This window comes from Pantherophis guttatus, chromosome 7 (genome assembly GCF_059756535.1).
Source record: "Pantherophis guttatus breed Tessera chromosome 7, ASM5975653v1, whole genome shotgun sequence".
NCBI classification, from domain to species: Eukaryota; Metazoa; Chordata; class Lepidosauria; order Squamata; family Colubridae; genus Pantherophis; species Pantherophis guttatus.
Window position 1 is genome coordinate 8,412,952 of NC_142069.1, and position 15,461 is coordinate 8,428,412.

General features: G+C 37.5%; 1 protein-coding gene and 1 long non-coding RNA gene across 52 annotated transcripts in view; one reads left to right on the plus strand and one right to left on the minus strand.

The window, feature by feature from the left end:
• Positions 1 to 8,109, plus strand: part of CELF2 (CUGBP Elav-like family member 2) — a 650,307-nt gene extending 642,198 nt beyond the window's left edge. For all 50 annotated transcript variants that reach the window (XM_087873611.1, XM_087873614.1, XM_087873639.1 and 47 more), the window contains one exon: positions 1,269 to 8,109. The gene's annotated coding sequence lies outside the window, so the exon portion shown is untranslated. The remainder of the gene's footprint in view (positions 1 to 1,268) is intronic.
• LOC117679849 (uncharacterized) lies at positions 1,822 to 14,942 on the minus strand. 2 transcript variants are annotated; one of them, XR_015728838.1, is made up of 2 exons: positions 14,727 to 14,942; positions 1,822 to 12,907 (listed from the first exon to the last, which is right to left on the minus strand). It is a non-coding gene; the product is annotated as an uncharacterized LOC117679849 (long non-coding RNA). The 2 variants fall into 2 exon arrangements; XR_004595471.3 differs by having other exon boundaries at positions 14,480 to 14,942.
• Positions 14,943 to 15,461: the final 519 nt, after the last annotated feature.

The following is a 15,461-nucleotide window of genomic DNA, read 5'->3' on the forward strand; positions in this document are numbered from 1 at the left end:
TATTTTAATGAGCATTGAAGGGAAAGCACCCATCCACATGCTACAATCTTAATAATTAGAGCTGTCAAAAAAGAAAAATTGCAACTTGACTTTCTCGGCCCTGGTGTCCTTAACACTTTGGATGAGGATAATGAAAGCAATCCTGAATTATCCGAATGGCACCAGTTCTGAAATTGCTTAATAAAGCTATGGCCCTTGGCCAAGAAAGTGACTCATTTAGAACACAACATTTTTTCCATTACTTCAGTTTGTTTCTTTCTTCTTATTAAGAAGCTTTAATATTTACCATTCTTAGGGCTTCAGATTGACACATGGTTACATTATCCTGTTTAAACACTGGTTGTCTTTATATATTTTACCTATTTGTGTTTTGTTTTCCTTTTTTTTTTTTAAGTTCTTCAGGGTTTTGTTTTGATTTTTTGTTTTTTGTTTTTTTTGTAAAGAGCATTAGTATAAAAAAAAGACATAGAGATCTGTTTCTAAAGCTACAGGGTTTAAAAAATAAATAAATAAAAAAGAATGACAATACTTGATGTTTCTTGAAAGATAAAAATTTAATAATAATAATAATAATAATAGATACAAAAGAAAGCCACAGGCCTGTAAATTTTATTTGTAAAAAGCATTTCTATTTTTATACAAAAATTTTTACTGCCTCAGAAATAATGGAAGTTATTTATTGCCTATTGTTAACTTATTGGATACCTAAAGACCAGCTCTGTCTGGTAGCTAGATCATTTTGAAGTAGTCTCTAGAGTACACGTGCCAAGAATGGGTGCTTTTTCACCGTTGAACCCTACATCTTTTATGGTTCATAATTTCTCTCCTCTTGTTTGTATTTTGTCTTTGTTAACTTGTCCGTTCTTTCCATTATCTACTTTAAAATTTAGTTGTCTTGGGGTTTGTTTGTTTGTTTTTTTGCTCTCACTCTTTCTCTTGATTCCCTTCAATCCACTTCTACTCCTCTTGATGTTACCTCTGTTGAAATGGGGTCTTGATTCCTTCCCACCCTTTTCCTTCCCCAAATGAAATAAGAATCCTTTTTTTAAAAAAAAGAAAGAAAGAAACCTCCTTTCTAATGGATTCTTTGGGGCTCTTTCATTGTGGCCGTTGTTGACCAAGTGTACAGTTAATGCAAATTGTGTGAATGGCTGGGACTCTAATGATGAAAAAATTTGCATTAGTTTTCTCCTGCACCCATTAAAATGATTTTTGTTTCTGCTGCATAGACTCTCCATAACTTTTTCCTCTTCCTTGTTTTTCCCTAGACATCTTCATGCCCGTTAGTTCATCGTTTGCCTAGCATGTCCCTGTGACGTCTTAAAAAAGTTTCATCGTCCCGTCATTGTTTCTGATGTCTTTCTGACCTCACATCATAATTTGGTTCTCCTACTGATCTTTGATCTATAGTTTGAACCTTTGAAATTTGCATGTGACCTCATCTAGCTATATGAATTCTGGGAAGTCAATGTGAAAAGCATTGCTGCATTTATGCAAGATCAAAATTTATTCGTAGTCAAATTTATGATAGGAGTATTAACACACATACACACACACACACACACACACACAACCTGTGGCAAAATGTTTTGTTTAAAGTTTTCGGTGTTCCTTTTTTCCTTTTTTTCCCCTTTTATTCTTTTCTTTTTTTCTGTAAAAAAAAAAAAACAGACTTGAAAGTATTAGACAAGAGACTGGCATTCTGGCTGGTCTCTTAATGACATAGCAATATGTGTCCACACAGGCACAGAATGTTGGTTTCTAACAGACTACTTCCGAAATAGTTTGAAATGAAGAACTGTCTGATTTTAAGTCTCTAGAGGTCTGTAATAGTTTTTACATTTTTCAGGCAGTGTAAAGTTTTTTGATAAGGCCATTTTAGGTGGCTCACTTTCTCATTAAGAATATATATATATAGAACCACTTTTTGTAGATTAGTATAAAAAAATATTTACCCTGTTTTAGGGCAAATGCTACCTATTTGTCACCTTTTGCTGAACTGATTCACAAGTTAGACAATCCATGAATTAATGCACATGAAAATTACCTATATTTTATACTGTTTCGATGTACAGGAGAAAGGTTATTGTAAGCTATTGTTTCATTTGGTGCTTTTGTGAATTAAGTTGTGGTCTCATCATTGGGGGGGTTCCTCATGGTCTTTAAGTGTTCTGTGTTTATAAACAACAGGTTTGAAATTGGTTTTTACTTGAAGATCAACAACAGAACAAAAAAAATGAATTTCAAAAAATGAAAAAAAAAGTTGTTTGCTTAAAATTAAAAAAAAAAAGTTTTCATGTGAAAAATAAAAACTATTCCAGACTAAGTTTGTGTTGGCTTCTGTGAGGCATTGATGTCGATTTTTTTAAAATTATTATTGTGGACAATTTCGATGTGTTTGTGTTCAGCAAAATGTGATTCAGTTTTCCTTTTAAATAAATAATAAGAACTCAGTGGGGGGGGAAAAAATTAGTGCCAAATTCCAAAGGTACTTCTCTTCCTAGAGCTTCAGTGTGTTTCTTGTGTGAAGTAATTTGATAACATGGGTATTTTATTATGTGTTTTGTATAAATCCCTAATATTTAAAGGAAAAAAAGAGGTTAAAAAGTTTGTTAACTTGCTATCCTGTGGTCTTGTTGCCTGAAATTGTTGTTGTTTGTTATTTCTCTTGGATGTTTTTTGTAAAACATTGTATAAGTGCCCATGTTTCCCTTTTCTAACCATTCTGCGCATCAATGCTGTGAATGCAAACCTCACAATGTAATTTCCTCATAATGTATGGAAACCTCTAAGGTGAGAAAGTTTTGAACTTTTAACCCTTTCCACCCAGAGCTGTCTTGAGAGTTAATACTTTTATACATTCACCATTTTGCTCTTTATTTTTATATACACATTATACACACACACACACACACATATTTGTGCGTGTATATTCATACACAAATATGTACACACACACATGCATACACATACACATATACACATACACACCTAATTTTTTTGTGCTTTATTTAATACATGGTTGAAATCAGAAAAATGCACAGAGCAGATCTGAAGGACGAAAAAAAATATTTTACTGCTGTCTAAAGTTCTTCTGTATCTATAACTAAAAAAAATATTTAGAAATTGTAGAGCTCCTTTGTTTTGTTTTGTTTTTTAAAATCTTTTCTTAAAAAGAGCTTTTAATATGCTGCTGGTATATGATATTCTGTATTTAAAAAGTAAAAATAATTCTTTAATTATGTATTGTGTAACCACTCCTAGATAGGAGAATTGAACCCACAATTTGAAATCATTCAAAAAATATTTTTATAATAAAATTAAATGAATTTTTGATTAAATCCAGCGCACTAGAACTTCCTGGATGAAATTTTCTTGTGCACTGCAGTTAAACTCCTTTTTATGGATGAGGTTTACACACGTCTAAATGCTCTGATGTGCTAGCTGCCATATTTGTACTATGTCGGTCCAGATGCAATAGATACAAAGTAGATATAGCGGTATCTTTTGTTAGCAGGATCCATTCCTGTTAGCTGATGAACATGCAGGCTTCTGACTTGTAGCAAATCCTCAAAAAGGCAGAAGCAAAAGATGGCTCTGTAGTTCCTCAACCTGAGAGCAAATTACAGTAGCCCAAAATCTGTTTTTGTGAACGTAGGTCTTTAGAGCTTCTGGATGGATGCAAGCTATTGATGCTCTGAGAAGCAATTGCATGTATGGTGGTTTACACGTAGGGTCTCCTCTGATGTGAGATTGGCCTTGCTGCCCATGAAGTTATGGGGCTGCTGCAAGTCTTGGGAAGCTGATGAACAGCTGGGCTCCCATTCCAGAGAAGAACATAAAGATTGCTTTTCAGCAGTTCCTCTGGAGCTGTGGAACAGATGGGTTACCTGCTTGCAGGACTCTCCATCTTTTTCCTGTCTCCCAATCTGGAGATTTTCCACACGGTCCCTTCAATCAAAACATCACGGGACCTTGTCACCATTCCCTTCTCTTCCCTAGCCCTCTCTTCATAGCAGCTTCTCTTAGTAAAACCCAGTTGTTCTTTTCAAAGCTTTCCTTTTCCTACATAGTAAAAAGAAATCTTAGTAAGACACAGCCCAGGAAGAGAGCAAAATGATGCGTCTTGTTGCTGTTTTTAGTATTTTTCCATTAAGCATTGCTAGTCATCATCTAGCCCCATCTCAACCATGTGCACAGATCAAAAACCCAGAGTTTCAGAGGTGTTGTCTCAACCCAACACATTCTAATGTACACTTTAAAACCAGAACCCCCATGAAGTAAGTAGCAGGTATCAACCCATACTCCTGATTTGCTTCTCCTCTCCCCTTCCCACCCCACATGCGCCCCTTTTTTCTTTGTTTCATTCAGTCTACGGAGCTGGCCGTGTAATGTTCTTTAGCTGTTGTGAGGACAATTTGTTTTCTCTGAGCATTTTGGAGACATGCCACCCTTGGTTCTGAACATCAGTGGCATTCTTAAATGCAACAGGAAGCATTGCTAAATCAGAGCTTCCTATATTTCAGAATGTACTTTAAAAAAACAATTCAGCAAAGCCAATGTGTTTGCTGCAGTTGTATTGTAAGGAGAGACAGACCCAGGCTTAGCATGGGGAGATTTACCATAGCTAGTTGGAATGTCTTGGCCTGGGGGCAGAAGTATTCAGAAATTCACACCTGCCATTCATAATCTATGAAGTTATACGAAGGCAGTCATAGTGGCAGAAGAGGAAGCCAAATAAGCAAGGCAATTTAGGGTGCGATTGTTATTTTCTTTTTTCTGAAGTGGGTAACAAAAGCGAAGTCCCATCCTTACAATACAAAGGTTATTGTATTTATCAGAGGTGTCCAGAAATTGTGGTCACAAGAATAAAAATGCTACAACAGTGCACATTAAAAAAAAAAAAAAAAGATGGCGCTTCAGTTGTCACAGCCATCTTGATTTTTGTGACCGTGCCTGAGGACACATCTGGTATTTGCTATGACATCATCCTTTGGGTGACGTCTTATTCATTCCACAAGCAGCATGAACCCATGAGCTGAGCTAATAGCACCCATACATCCACAGTTGAAGGCGCTGCAGTTCACAAATGTTTCTGCCATTGTAAATATGACCATCTTTAAGAGGCCACAGGACTTCACCATTTTTACTCAGTAAAAAACAAGGCATGGAAAAGCTACAGGGGATTAATTTAATTTTGCTACATAAGGAAGTTACAGAGTTGATATGTTTATTGTTCCTGCTGGGTTCTGGTCACTTCATAGCCATAGAGCTCTGCATAACTCAGAAATTTGCATGTTCCATCAATAGAAAATTATGAAACATAAAGATAGTTGCTTAGCTATTTTGTATCTCTTATTATCTGTTGTAAACAATACGTGGGCATGACCCTGTAAGCATGTACTGTACTACTTACTTACTATCTGTTCACATCAAAGGGAAAATTCTGCAAATTCTTAGATTTTTGCAGAATAATAAACAAGGAACTAAGGAATGATAACACTTCATTGCCTTGTTTCTTTGAAGTTAGATCGAACAAAATAGCACTCCTATTCATCAACTAAATTTTGGTATTCTGTAGTGGCAAATATAAACCTTTTTTCAAGCCAAGATTATTTCAGCAGCTTTTCATGCTACTGATTTTTTAAAAAGTGCCAAAATCATTTCCTATTGTCTAATCCTTTTCACTCTCATTTAAAACATCTCCCATTTTTCCAATTCCCCATATGAATTATTTTTAAGAAGGCAGGTGATAATCTACCAGTTTGCTTTTACATTATTTCTAAAGGAGGAGGAGGAAGTAGGTTTATTTTTAGAGAAGCCGTAGATGGCAAACACTAGAATCCAAATATTGCAGAGTGAGAGAGAAGAAAGCAAGAAAAAGAATTCTAACACAGAGATATTCTCAGTTAATAGATAAGTGCTCCATGATTGTCTCATGTTTCTTCTTCTGGGGCCTTGCTGAACCCTTGAGGGCTAACTTCGTACTTGTTACACCATTTTATTTGTTAACATACACAGTAATATAATAGGAGATCATGAAACATTTTTCCAGGACGTTATTGTTCAGCATCTAACATTTCCCAAATAATCATGTTGTTTGGAAAAGAAAATCAGATGCCACATAAGAAAACTCATGCTTCTTTCACATCAACTGGGGCTTATTTCAAAACCCCACACCAAACCTGTTAAAATGGCAGCCAACACAATTATGAATGCTTTGTCCTGCTGGTGCTAAACTCCATAACTTCTGTCTTATGAATTTGCACCTATCCAAGTGGGAAGCTTTCTTCTCTCTCTCTCTCTCTCTCTCTCTCTCTTTCTCTCCTTGCCAGCCCCATTCCTCATTATTTCCCAGGCATTGTTCATTTTGCAGCCCCAAGGGAACTCTTGATTTTCAAAGAGAAGTTTAATTTGCAATATTGGGCCATTTTCCTAGGGACAAATTACTGAGAGGAAAAGAAGGCACCGGCATAAACAGGAAAAAAAAGCTATCACTTTCTCAACAGTTTCTACCCCTGAATAAGATACATACTGCTGCTGCATTTGCAGCATAAAAAGATTGCAAGGGAAAAACCAGCTAGCAAAACCAAGGCCTTATGCACTGCACTTCTTGTACACAGGTTCTTCATATATAAAAGATGAAACATTGAAAGGAAACTGTGAGAGTGCAAAGGGCTTTTATTTATAGAGGAAGAAAAAAAAGAAAATAATAATAATAATAATAAACCAGGAATGGTTGCATTTCAAAATTTAACTCCGAAAGCACAAAACAGTAGTTTCCCAACCAAATTAGTTATGCGAAATGGCCGTATTCAAAGGTGTAACAAGTTCATCTTTCTTTCACCATAGGGGTTATTTCTCAGCTTGTGCTACTCTTTGGCTCATGTTGCTGTTTCTGTTTCTATTAACTTAAGTGCTAATTAACAAAAAAAAAAAATTAAGTAATTTCATTGTTTTTTCTGAATAATGTCATATCCTGTGTACCAGGTTTTGGGGAGGGGGGGGGAGGACGTTGTGCTGTGAGAAATTGTTGTTTGTCAACTAATGACAACTTTTTTAAGTTGAGAGCATCAAAAACTCAGGAAATGATCCATTCCTACCACAGATGTGGCATTCATGCTCAGGGAATTCTTCGGGCTCGGCAGAGCTCAGTGTTGCTCATGGAAATTATTCTTGACCCCCTATGAATTAAGAGAGGAGGGTCTTCCTGTGACAGCCAGGCCCTTCAGCATCTTGACAAGTTCTGCATTCCTATGCAGAAGGTAAAAGCAGATTTTTCTTCAACCCCCTTATGAATTCTCAGTGTATGGGAGCTGAGCCTGTGATACAAATGGATTATAACCTAGGTTTTTGCTTCTTTCTATTTTTATTTTGTCTAAGAAAAGCCAAAGTTACTGCAATGTAGTGAGAAACTGTAAGACCATTTTGAGTATTGTTTCTGTTTTGTCGATGCATTTGGATTTTGCTGTTTGATGGAATTTGAGCCAAAAGCAAAATGGAAAACGAAATGAGGAAAATAAAACAAACCAACCAAGTAACCAACCACAGGCTTTCCTGCTTATAAAACTTGATTGTACGCACGCATTTTGTACCAGTGGAAATTTTTTATACTGGAGATTTAAACAAAAATGGGGGGAAAAAATATGGCGGCTTACTCTTGGGAGCCCCCTGATCATAACTGTTTTTCAAGTTTGATTTCCAGTTGACTGAAAGAAAGTTGGCTTAGTTTAGAAAATTTAAAACAAACTTTGGCTTGGTTTTATCCTTTCCATTTGCTTATATTTAGTGTTTAGGATTTTGTGTTTTAAAACACGCGGTAAGTTTCACTTTTTATTCTGTATTGTGCAGTTTCACAATATTAACAAATTAGAATTTAGGAGTACACAGTCACTTTAAGTGGATATATGTATTAGGGTTTTGTTTTTGTTTTTAAAAAAAGTAGGGTTTGCTTTTTTGCTGTTTAGATCAAAAGGTTTTCCTGGTTCTTCTGTCTTCATTGTGAACATAACTGTGTAGTTGAAACAGTCAAACTTATTTTTGTAACGTATGTTATTGTGTGATGCAGTTTTTTGCTTCTGTCTCCAATATTAAACCATTTTCCTAATACTTGTCTCACTTTCTCTCTGTATGTTGTACTGTTGGTAGTCATTCCGTGTTGGTAATACATTTGCACACCTCACTGTTGCACGTCCCTGTTGATTTTTTTTTCTATTCGTTGTGTACAAAAGATACAGTCGATTCCACTAAGTGAACCTCTGATTGGAGAATGAATGCAGATTTGCTGTATTTACCCACCCACCCCCATCTTCTTTGCCTCCTCTATCCCCCGTTGCCTTTGATTGTAATTATTAGGGTGAAGTCACACTGAAGATGCCTCTAAAAAGATATGTGTGCGTGTGTGTTTGTGTGTGTGTGTGTGTGTGAGAGAGAGAGAGAATGAGAGAGAGAGAACCTACATACAGAGAAAGAAACAAAGTCGCCAAGTTTTCTCTAGTGACTAAAAAGGGATATACTTCTCCTCTGTAGGATCACATTAAGTTTACTATTAAAATATTTTCTTCATGGGAGAAGAAAAACTTTTTCATGTTTCAGAATTATTCAGCAAAACTCTGGCATCATAACTAATTTGCCAGTTTTCAGAAGTGTAAAATTTTTAAACACAGGTAGAAGACCCTAAGTTAAAATCTACCAGGCTTATTATAGACATCTTTTTTTAAAAAAATTGAGAGTTCAAGGAGAACATTGAATTTATTAAAACTACCCAAAATTAAAAAAAATAAGTAATCAGGAAAGGTGCTAAACTGAGCTATTTTGAATTTAGCATGCAAGGTAGCTCTTTTTCAGGGCGGGTAATCAAACCACATGGATCTCCTAGGAGAGCAGCAACTACTTCAGTCTTAAATTCCCCTTAAGAGCAGGTGATGATGCTCTTTTTAAAAATTCCATATATATATATACACACACCCCCGTGATGCTGTTTTGATTTTTTCTCAGTGCAACGCTCTTATAGAAAACCAACTACTGACTGTAACTGGCTTTCTGTAATTTCTCTTCATTTGATTCATCAGACACTCAAATCTATCAGGTAGGAAAGGGAACTTTCTAGAAAGAGGAACTTCTCTCCCTTGCATGGGACTCAAGCCATAAAATTATCCTTTTCCCCAAACTCAGGAATTTAAGACCACTTAAAAGTGCTCTTACGCGATTTTCCTTGTGATGTTTATGTCCCCTATTAGTATTTTGGTTTTGACGTGGTTGAGTGGGCTGTGCTCAATCTCGTGCTTCTGCCAACTCAGTTTGAGGGAAGCACGTATATAACCTAATTTGCCTGTCTTCTGCTTTACAGAGCCCGGTTTACAAGTTTCTGGGCTTGTAGATTTCAGAAGCAAATTTGCAACTGCCTGCAACGTGGCTTCCTCGGTGCCTGCCCCCTAAAATCCCAACCTCTCTTTCTGTTTTCCGATTACCTCAACAGTTTAGCTGCACAATAGGACCATAACTGATGAGGTAACAGGGTGCCTGTGATGTCACAAAAAAAATAAATAAAATTCTCTTGAAACCATTGGAAAGATGGTACCATCTTCCCAGGAGATAATAGGAGCCTTAATTGTGACACATGATGACAATCACTTATTTCAGTGTAAAAAAATGCAAGCTTTAAAAAAAATGGAATCAAAGCTTATCTGGATATACATTTTCAACTGACTAATTGTAGGACCATTTTTAAAAAAACAGCATGATTGAAATCAATGTGGTTTAAGTAGAAGCCCATCTCCCCAAGGGGAACCTGGGTGCAATTCCCATTTCAGTGGCTCAGTTCCCCTGGTCATGCCATTTATTTCTTTCAGATGCACATCAATGGTTGTGAAATATACCTCTCTGTCAACCAGTTTAGACCCTGAATTAGCCTAGCATTAAAAATTATTCAAATCAGGGGGTTTTTTTGTACATTCAGTGGTGAAGCAGAAAATGGCAAGTAAGAATTCTCAGCGAAGTTAGGAGCCTCTTCTTTCATTCAGATACATAGAAACTTCATTGGCTGCCAAATAGCATTTAAGTCTATATATTTACGCTATAATTGTATACCTCATCTTTGTCATTCCAGGATAAAGATTCTGGAAAAAAAGAAAGAAATAGATTATCTCTGAGCTAGTTAGACAAACCGGCGCTGAAAAATCATAGATGTGAAAAGCAAACAGGATAAATATCAAACATCTCTGGATGAGAAGAATTAGAATTAGAATTAGAATAGAATAGAATAGAATAGAATAGAATAGAATAGAATAGAATAGAATAGAATAGAATAGAATAGAATAGAATAGAATAGAATAGAATAGAATAGAATTCTTTATTGGCCAAGTGTGATTGGACACACAAGGAATTTGTCTTTGGTGCATACGCTCTCAGTGTTGCAATGTGAAAAATTGCAGGACAAACAAGCCAGCTTCCATAATTGACATCTTCCAATAGTTCTGAAACTACATCCCCCATATGTCTCAGCGAGGGATTTGGAAATTCTGTGGGATATTGTTCCACCGTATCTGAAGAGCATCTGGTTAGGCAAGATGGCTTAGTTGTCTACAAAAGACCTGTGATCCAACAACCCGAATGCAACACAGCCTCTGTGTGTTGATGGCTTTTCTGTTGGTTGACAATCTTGTTCTCCAGACCTAGACAACATAGGACATTTTCCTGAGCCCTGGTTAGGTTGGAGGCTGGGCTTCAAATTATGCAGGCCTAGTCTCTCAAAGTAGAGGTTAGAAGAACATATAATATTAGCAACTGTTTGCACCTAAATGTATGTGCCAGTACGAGAGAAACAGCACCCGTTTGATCCTGCAGATGACTAGAGGTGGGTTTGTCCTTAGTTGGAAGGTCAGCTGGGAAAAAACAACAACAATCTGTGAAATGATTTGGAGAAAATGGGGGTGGGGGGGATCTGAAGCATTCCTACGCATCAGCCATTTGCTTTTGGATTCCAAAATTTGAGGAAATAATGGAGTTGGTAAACTGCTGAGGAACTGGCAGGTCCGGGGCCTTCTTTCAGTTGTTTCTTATAAGCCACACTTGGTGTGTCTCTGTAGCCACTTTTGGAGATGGTCATCTCCTTTTCTTGCTACTTCCTGTTGAGGAATCATCTTGAGATGATACTTTTTCTACCTTGAATAGGAGCCCGTCTACGCATATCAACGCATAGGCGCCTATCCATCCATACCTTCAAAACCCAGGTGTTAGTTTTTCAATAAGGCTACTCTATGACAGGAAAACAAGGAATGCTCTACCCTCCTCAAAGTTCCTCTGAGAACTGGATAATTCAGTCCCCCCACCCCTACCCCCCAAGGTCCTTACTTTCGTCAAGAAATCAGCCATTCCATTCATAGTAATGGTACTAGAGGCTTACTGTAGACAGTGGTGTATTTTCATCAGTGCTTTCAATCTGGTTAGATGTCCTACATGCTGCAGCCCATATGTGGGGTCAAGAAGGTGGCTGCCACTGTGTGATCAAAGCCCCACTCCTTCTTTTGAAGGAATCTCATGTTTAAAAAAGAAAGAAAGAAAGAAACAGGCAGGAGCTTCAAAAGTCCAGTCAGGCCCACCGTTTTGACTCTTATTCCTACCCTCACTCCCTGGTGCAATGGGAAGCACCCATTGTGACATTGACAAGGACCAAAGCCATGGCGTGTTTAGACCCCCCCTCCCCTCCCCGAAATTATGTATATCTGTTCTAGAGCAATTATTACTTTTTAAAAGAAAAAGGAAAAAAAAATCCCAATCTGGCTGTCTCCAGGCATTAGGCGATCCAAGCCAAAAAGGTGTACTGTGTTTCATTCCTGATAAGTGAATAAAGCATTGTGATCAAACAATCAGGTTATTCACTTATCAGGAATCGACTGTACTGCTGGTTCGTTTCGTCCTTCATCTACTGTTGTAATTTCACTATTTTGCTGTGTCCTGTTTGTTTCTCCTCCTCTCTTCTTCTTTTTTTTCTTCTTCTTCTTCCTTTTCCTTCTCCTCTTTCTCCCCTTCTTCCTCTTCCTCCTTCTCCTCCTCTTCCCCCTTCTCAATTTCTTCTTTGGCCCTTTTCTTCTCTCTGTAACCCCCCCCCCTTTTTTTTTCTCTGTCCTCTCTTTTTCTCAAATGCTCTAGCACAATCACTGGAACTCCCATCTTTTGATCATGAAACATGCTCTAAAAGTGGGGAACAACCATGTTAACAAAATCTATGCACTTGCTATCAGGAACTAAAATATTGGGTGTGTGTTATATCTGCTAAGTACGTGATTTCTTAAATGAAGCTAGTGAAAGGGTTCTGTCTGTCTGTAAAAAAAAAAAAAACCTGATGATGGGTTAAAAGAGTTTTTAGGGGTTGTGCTTTATTTTTGTTAAAAACTGAAAAGGGGATGCAAAAAGATCTTTAAAAAAAAAAGTTCTGCCATGCCAAATATTTGTTTGTTTGTTTTGATTTCCTTTGTTTGCGTGTTTATTTGTGTGTTTATTTATTTATTTATTTTAATTATTTATTTTTGTACGGTACGTTTTAATCTATTCCGTGGAACTGGGGTGAGCACGGCCTTTACAAGAGAGGAGTAGGGTACATTTCTGAGGGCACAAGCAACAATTTCTTGAAAGCCAAGATTGTTTAATTAAAACCTGTTCCTTTTACAATGTAAAGGCTATATTAAGTAGAAAGATTATTTTTCTTACTAAATATGAAGCCATTTTTTTGGACACCAGAGAACAGTTAAAAGTGTCTGATGTTTGCCATATACCATAATAAACTTATTATGTGTCTGAATTGTTGTCTTGTGTATTACTGTAGATTACATGCTGGAAAATTCTTCTGGTGTAGACTCTGTGCAAATTATAGTTGGAACCACACAGCTGTTGACTGGGCTCACATCGCCTGAAAAACAAAAACAAAAAGACACAGAAATAATCAGTAACAATAACGGTCTTTTTCCATTTTCTCTATTTCCCCCCCCCAACCTTTCTTTTGAACAAGTCTCACAATCTGGGATTGTTGTTGAAGTCTGACAAATGAACCGTGGGGGGAGGGGAACTTTTAAGGACATACAATGAGAAAGAAAGAAAGAAAGAAAGAGACAACTCTTTCAAACCTGTTTCAAACCTTTCAAACCACCTGCTTTGATGAACAGGTTCACATGTAAAGGTACTTTTAATACATACAAAGAGATGATGTAGGCATTCGAGCAAAGCCCCAACACGCTCCAAATACTCGTGTTGGCAAGGACACATTACCTTTCTTTGCGATAAAACACTTAACATAAATCACTTGTTTCCTCGCCGTGACTTCCCCTCACTTATAATTTTCCGGTATATTATTAGTAATTTATGAATTATTGAATGTCACATATTGTTTTGAATGGCTACACATCCACTATTCAGCTTTAAGCAAGAATAAATATCAGGAACCACGGTCAACGCAGTATAAATTGCCACATGAAATGATAAGCTACCACAGGTTGAGTCAAAGCAGAATCTGTTCGACTTTTAAGCGTCTCGTGAAACTGAGGTATGAACTCTTTACGTCGTTGGGGTTTTTTTAACATTTATTGGATAGGGTTTCAAATCGAGTTATAGTCCAGGAATGGTTTCTCACTTTAAATGACATTTTCTGCAGGATTTACTTCTAAGGAACAAAGTTATACCAGTTTAAAAAAAAAAGAATATTTGTAGCTTGGAACCGAACTGTGGAGTCCTTGGTGCTCTCTGAGCTTGCAGACGTTTCATTACCCAACTAGGTAACATCATCAATGCTAGAAGGGAGTGAGGTTTGCTCTTTGTTTATATATAAGTAGCTTACCATGTCAGTGTGAATGGGAAAAAGAAGAATGTTGTTTCCAAGTTCCAACACAGACAGGGCAAGCCACTTGTATAGAAACAGGGAGAAAACCCCACTCCCTTCTGTCACTGATGATGTTACCTAGTTGGGTTACGAAACATCTGCAAGACAATAACCAAGCTCAGAGAACACCAAGGTCTCTGCAGAACAAAGTCATTTTGGAGATCAAGGCACAGTTCCACAACTTGGTTAAAAATAGATAATATCCTTGTGGTATTTAGAGACCTCTATTCAACACATCTGGTTAAAGAACTGTCCATGAAACCAGTTTAATCCTAAAATGCACATGATGGTCATCATAATCATCATTTACATTTGTATACCACCCAACTCCCAATGGTTCTGAGTGGCTCACAAGTAAGCAACGTTAAAAGGAATAAAAAAATAAAAAAATAAAACCAGAACAAGGAATAAAAACCGGCAAACCAGACAGGAGCAAAACATTCATACCAGGATAAAGGGGCCTTCAGACACCCTTGCCAGTGGCCTAGACAAAGAAACAGCGGCAGGGTGGAATTGTGTCATATCAACACGTCAACACAGCATCACACACCATGGCCATGTTAATTAATGTCTACGATCTCATATTGACATCGCCTATACAGGACTTACGAAGGTAAAGGTTTCCCTTGTCCAATCATGTCTGGCTCTAGAGGGCAGTTCTCCTTTCTGTTTCTTAGCCAAGGGAGCCAGCATTGTCCAAAGATGCTTCTATGGTCAAGTAGCCATCATGGCTAAACACCGAGGTACATGGAACACACTTATCTTCCCACTGAAGTGGTACCTATTTATCTACTTGCATTTCCATGCTTTTGAACTGCTAGGTGGGCAGGAGCTGGAGCAAGGAACGGGAGCTCACTCTGTTGCGTGGAACTCGAGGCTCGAACCCGGGCTGTCAGCATCTTTAATTGCTGAGCCATCGCGCCCCTACAGGCCCCCTCCCTCTTTCTTCCTTCTCTGCCCTCTTTCTAAAGTTTCCTTCCTTTTATCTTCTAATCCTTCCTCCCTTCCTCCTTCTTCCTTCTCTGCCTTCTTTCTAATCCGTCCTTCCTTCTTCCTTCTCTGCCTTCTTTCTAAGTCCTTTTTGTCCCTATAGTAACCACCAGACGTTTATTTGTGGAACACAATGACCTAAGCCACAAAACATTCTTTGGAAGCTGCTGGCTCTTCAGAAACACTAAGCAACCCAAAGAAGCTTACAAATTAGAACCGCTAGAAACAACGAAAAAGAAATCTTATTTTATTTGAAGTCCAAGAAGGGGACACCCTTGCTGGCCATTCCCGAGAACCTTCAGGCGTCTGGTTTAATAGAAATGAGTATTGCATATGGCAAAGGTGAAGGTGGTTTGTCATTCCTGCCTTGTCAAGATAATTTTGCAACTTTCCAGATTTTTTTTTAATTTATTTTTTTGAGGTGGTTTCCACCTTCCGAATGCTAGGTAGAAATGACCTAACTCAGCATGTGAAACTGGCCAAGAGTGTAAACCCAGAGCTGCATATTTTAGCTTTTACAGCTGTCGATTGGAGGGTCGGGTGAAAAATGATGTGGCGATTTCCCAGTCTGGCTGGGAAATATTCAAAACTATTCTTCTTC